This window comes from Rhinoderma darwinii, chromosome 7, assembly GCF_050947455.1.
Source record: "Rhinoderma darwinii isolate aRhiDar2 chromosome 7, aRhiDar2.hap1, whole genome shotgun sequence".
NCBI classification, from domain to species: domain Eukaryota; kingdom Metazoa; phylum Chordata; class Amphibia; order Anura; family Rhinodermatidae; genus Rhinoderma; species Rhinoderma darwinii.
This window is the reverse complement of record NC_134693.1, coordinates 47,978,851-47,985,004: the sequence shown is the minus strand read 5'-3', so window position 1 is coordinate 47,985,004 and position 6,154 is coordinate 47,978,851. Positions and strand designations below refer to the sequence as shown.

The 6,154-nt window shown below is 39.3% G+C and overlaps 1 long non-coding RNA gene across 1 annotated transcript; it reads right to left on the bottom strand.

Moving 5' to 3' along the window:
- Positions 1-1,004: 1,004 nt before the first annotated feature.
- On the bottom strand, positions 1,005-2,463 carry LOC142657166 (uncharacterized). The gene is made up of 3 exons (XR_012849827.1): positions 2,351-2,463; positions 1,185-1,276; positions 1,005-1,090 (listed from the first exon to the last, which is right to left on the bottom strand). It is a non-coding gene; the product is annotated as an uncharacterized LOC142657166 (long non-coding RNA).
- Between the last annotated feature and the right edge of the window lie 3,691 nt (positions 2,464-6,154).

Genomic DNA, 6,154 nt, shown 5'->3' with positions numbered 1-6,154 from the left:
CTTTGTTTACATGACAAACGTTCAACATATACAATAGGAGCACTTCTTGACTTAAACGCCAACGTACCCATAGACTATAATAGCAAAACATATGCCAAAAGAGTGTCGTGTCGGCATATATTTTTTTACTGTAAGTGAAAAGCATTGTCGACTATCCTGTAAAAAATGTATACCATATGGTATACAGTTTTTTACAATGGGAGACAGTGGGAGATATATGCTCAGGGTTGTATTTACATATTATGCTGCCCTAGGCACTGGGGCTTAATGCATGTTTAGTCACCTGCCACTTTTCTTAACATAAACATAGTTTTTTGGAAAAAGGGGCACAATCTTGTAGTACAATTTTTTTTTACAAACAAAACATTAAGGGAGTGTATAACCAGACCATACAAACACAAACTGCACCAAATATATCGCAGTGGCACACACTGTATGGTGAATTTGGCGCATCTTGCTAAACATGTTAGACACTTTTCTCTTCCTACACTACATCATGGATCGTGTATTTTACATCAATATTTGAGACCCAAAATATGGCGCACCATTAATAAATATGGCGCACTTTACAACTCCCCTTAGCCACACCCCTTTTTCTGAACACTTTTCAAAACGGTCGAGGAAGATGCAAAAATTGTTGAAAACATTTTAAAAAATTGGCGCACGCCATGTATGCCAGTTTTTTTGTGCAATATGTGTCTAAATTGTGGCGCATTTTGCGTGGTAAATCTTCACCACTTTCTAAATAATTTCAGTCACTTTTCATCTTGGCAATGTGTAGGTGAAGCACACCCTGCAAATCCTAGATTTGTTAAGTTGTTTTGGCTAGAATTCATCAATATTAGATATTTTCTGATAGCGATTTTAAGATCATTTTATAGGTAATAAAGAAAAATTACAAAATGACTAAAATACTGGCACACATATATGCACCCTTACTGCAGACGGGAATGTGGGCCTATACCCTTAAGCAGTGAAAAAGTCCTTAAATCTGCTTACCGTTATGTGGGATCCACCAGAGCCAGCGAATGTAAGATTTGGTCCAACTATATTTGTCCAAAAAATAGATACATTACGCACAACTGTGGCCCTATAAAGAAGTAAATATAGGGGTCATAGAAATGCATATTTGAGTACATTCATTAGTCTAGTTGTGGTGCAAAATGCCCATTTTACCCTATTACCTGAGCTGGATGTTTGAGATGTTGGTGCTTGGCGCAATCCAGGTCGCCACCACATTAGTTTTGGTACTGTCAGATGTGTGACTCACTGCACTCTGTAATCGATATGTTACGTATGGTAGGTTAATCGAATCTTAAACTAATAAAATACCTAAGTATTAAACTAGAAATCAGACTATTACATGTTTCAGACGTCCATTATATGGCCAGTGTGGCCACATTTTATCAACAGTATAAATGCTGCAATACATGGACCTCCCATGATTTTACTGGCCCAAGCTCAGATCACCAGTGAACCCTACAGTGATACAAGTTTAGTTCTGTAAACCACGGGAGATCATTGTAATGTGGCCGTTATACAGACATTATTACTGGAGTTCAACTGTAAAAAAGAGGTGTCTTCCAGAATTTATAGGCAACGGACTGGCAAATCAGCCTAAATTCGAGATGGAAAACATGGTGACTTAATTTGCCCTGCTTTTTCTATATGGTAAAAATATCATATTTAAAATCGTATGTGTACATGCTGTTTCATGCCACCCCGATTATGCAATCACAAAAACTCCACTAGTATATCACATATTCACTATCCTGAGATCGCAAAGTGCATTAATCCCATGGCAAAAACTCACTTGTCTTATACAACTCAATAAAGTTTTTAAATTATTTTTTTTAAGGTCCTGTCATGTTCAAAGTTGCTATGTACCGTAATATACGCATAACTCACCGCAGCAGTGGTGCAAGTTAGGGTCTGTATATCTGAGCCACTGATTTGGAATGAGCCCAGAGGAGAGTTACTGTTTGGTTGGCGGGCTTGGATTAAAAAACCTTCTATAGGGTACTCTTCTGAAGTATTTTTCAGTGTGACTGTTAAATAATAGAAGAATTGTGTGATGTTAACGGGATCAAATACTTGAACACATAGTGTATAATGTACCAAGTTTCCTGTATTTATATTACTTTTGTCAAATTTCCACTGCATTTCTATTCAGGATTTTTGTAATTGGGTAAAACCAAGCAATTTTTGTAAAAAATATGCAGTTTTTACGCGATTACTAAAATCACGGCAAGCAGCGTGACAAAAACAGCAAGAAAAAAAACGCTCATGTAAATACACGGTTTTCAGTCATCAGTAGTTATGCACATCAATTAATAAGTAACATGGGTACCTGTGATTTTCTCTCCCGCCAGGTAACTGTTTTTTGATATGGTGAGAGTATAAGGGGCATTACTGCTCTGAGCTGTGAAACCATGGTTAGGCAACATGCCCACACAGGCATCTTGAACTTTACCATTGGCATAAGCAGTAACTTGGAGAGGGAACAGAACAACAAGTGCGACCACAGTGTACAAGAACAAAGGATTCATCTGGAATAGAAAAAACATTCAAAGTTACTTTTCTGCTTGGAAAAATATTAAGACATCTAAATATCTTTATTCTGTTAAAAGCATATTTCCAGTTATGTGTTTCTTATGGGGTTGTGCCTCTTACGACTCTACAAAAGTGTAGCTCTTGAGGTCACAGTGTTTTTTTATTTCTCATCACTGCGTGTCGAGGGCCATAACTTTTTTATTTTTCAGTAGATGTAGCTTTATAAGGGTTAGTTTCTACAATTGTGGTGTACATACAGGGCCGGCCTTAGGGGTGTGCGACCTGTGCGAGTGCCTCTGCATGTAGGGGCGCCACTGGGCTCTGCCTCTGCTCTGTCCTCTGCTCGAAGTTACACACAGGGACGAAACAATAGTCGGGGCAGAGAAGAGGAGGATGCCCGGTCCACAGCCTATCCTGCAAGAAACCTGTAAGCCTGTCAGCAAGGGCAAATGGTAAGTGCCTATGTGTTTGTATGTGTCTGTGTTTGTATGTGTCTGTGTTCCAGTATGTGTGTAAATATATATATATATATATATATATACACATATATATATATATATACACACACATATACACCTCTCTGTGTGTGTTTATGCCCCCAAAGACACATGTAGTTATTAGAGTGTGTTATCTGTGATGTTACATTGGACTGCACATAACATTCATTTGCGCGCGCGCGCGTGTGTGTGTGTGTGTCTATACAGTATGTTTATATATTTACCATTATGTATGTATATATATATTCCAGAATGTTTAGTTAAACAAAAGAAGTCTCACAGGACACAACAGTATAAGGGTGGGATATAGAGTCTCAACCACCCACAATATTTCGGAGATACGGACTCCAAACAATAATATATAAACTAGAGGGAAAAAAAAAAAAAAGAGTCCAAAGTATCCAAATGTTTAAGAAAGTACAAAATCTTTATTGATCAACACATAGGAATCTAAAATGCAATATTTAACTAGATCAAAAGTGGAAATACATTTAATAAGAATTTGATACAGGTAATGCATGACATAGATAGAGGTTCAATACAAGTGATGTAGGATATAAAGAGATTACTCCTAGAAACATACTCATGTAGGTGGGCATATGTCAGGACAGAAAGGAAAAGAGAAAGTGAGTGTAAGATAGTCACAATTCACGTCTAATAAACATAGAGAGTGTCCTAGTTTTCAATGAAGCCTGACAACGTGATAGTCAAATGCTTACCCATATTCAGTGGTGTAGTGGTATGACCCAGTAGATAAAGTGGTGCCCCAGTGGTGCCCCAACTCGCGTTTCGCGTATCGCTTCTTCTGAAGAAGCGATATGCGAAACGCGTGTTGGGGCACCACTTTATCTACTGGGTCATACCACTACACCACTGAATATGGGTAAGCATTTGACTATCACGTTGTCAGGCTTCATTGAAAACTAGGACACTCTCTATGTTTATTAGACGTGAATTTGCATCCATTTATAGACCCCACGTACCAGCTAAAGGCAGGGGGCGTGCTAGAAAAAAAAGAGAGACTTGTGTTTTCGGCCATGAAAAGCGATGATGTAGGTCGGGCAAAGACAGTACACATATCTGGTATCATTATACACCGGAGAGTGAGGGAATTAAATTACAAAAGGAAAAAATAAGGAAATTTGAATTTTTTTTTCAAATTTTCTCCTATAAATTTTTGTAAATATACTGGTTCTATTTTGATACTCTATTAATGTCCCATCTTTGCCATAAAATAATAATAATAATGATTTGGCAAAAGTATAATATAAAAGCAGTGTGCACCGTAAGGCTGGATTCACACGACCATGTTACGTCCGTAATGGACGGAACGTATTTCGGCCGCTAATCCAGGACCGAACACACTGCAGGGAGCCGGGCTCCTAGCATCATAGTTATGTACGATGCTAGGAGTCCCTGCCTCGCTGCAGGACAACTGACCCATACTGTAATCATGTTTTCAGTAAGGGACAGTAGTTCCACGGAGAGGCAGGGACTCCTAGCATCGTACATAACTATGATGCTAGGAGCCCGGCTCCCTGCAGTGTGTTCGGTCCGGGACTTCCGGCTGAAATACGTTCCGTCCATTACGGACGTAATGTGCTCGTGTGAATCCAGCCTAAGGGTATGTTCACACGGCAGCGTCCATTACGGCTGAAATCACGGAGCTGTTTTCAGGAGAAAACAGCTCCTGAATTTCAGACGTAATGGCATGTTGTCGGCGTTTTTCGCTGCGTCCATTACGGACGTAATTGGAGCTGTTTTTCTATGGTGCCAATGGAAAACGGCTCCAATTACGTCCCAAGAAGTGACAGGCACTTCTTTGACGCGGGCGTCTTTTTTACATGCCGTCTCTTGACAGCGGCGCGTAAAAAAATGACCGTCTGCACAGAACATCGTAAAGCCCATTCAAATGAATGGGCAGATGTTTGCCGGCGCATTGGAGCCGTATTTTCGGACATAATGCGAGGTTAAAACGCCCAAATTACGTCCGTAAATAGGGTGTGTGAACCCAGCGTTAGAGTCATTCCAAAAGGTGCCATTTTTGCTGTGGACATTCAGGCATATGAAGGTGTTGGTCTTAAAAGGGGATATGAGAAAAGCTGCACAATAGTGGGTGTTTTGTTTTACTTAAAACCAGTTTTACTAGAAGTTGGACTTTGTCCGATAAGTATTCTTTTTCACAAAAATTGGTAGGTCTTTGTGTTGTGCCTTCAGCTCTGTATTTCTCTGGCATTCTGATACTCACGCTAATAAAAGCATATGAGGGAATTGCATATAAAACAATTCAGTAATACATGAATCCATAAACTTCTGAACAAAAAGAAAGGGACTTTGCTTAGGACCTCTACGTTTTTAAATGTAAATTTTTAACTTTATAAAGGCATTTTAAAAGAAAAAAAGAGAGAGGATGAGGAAAATGTGTTATAAATAAAAACGCTAGGGATAGGTGTGAAAGAAGGGGGGACATTCAAATGGATACAATGCTGTACATGAGGAACGGAGGGTGGAGGAGAGACCTTATTCACACGAACGTGTCCATTTTGCGTGCGTAAAAAATGCAGCGTTTTTCCTGCATTGCTGTTCCGCGTGGCATCTGTATACGGTGCGCGTCTGCGTTTTTTACACGCGTATGTCACCCGTACATCACGTGTTTTTTACGTCAGCAAAAACAACTGAAGGAGGTGTTTTTCTTTAGCAACTGTTGCGTGAAAAACACTGAATGTCTGAATAGCCCCATTGAATTGCATAGGTCCGTGTGACGGACGTTTTTTTAACGAGCGTAACACGGACGTGAAATACACTCATATGAATAAGGCCTAAGGGTATGTTCACACGCTAAATAAAAAAACAGCTTTAAAATACGGAGCGGTTTTCAATGGAAAATTGCCTCTGATTTTCAGCTGTTTTCTAAGCATCAAGCGTTTGATGCGTTTTTTTAAGGCTGTTTTTGGAGCTGTTTTTCTATTGACCCAATGAAAAACAGCTCCAAAAACGGCTCAAGAAGTGACATGCACTTCTTTTTTACGCAACGTTTTTACAAACAGTCACGTAAAAAAAAAAACGCCCCGTCAGAACAAAACACCATTTTTTCCATTAATCAA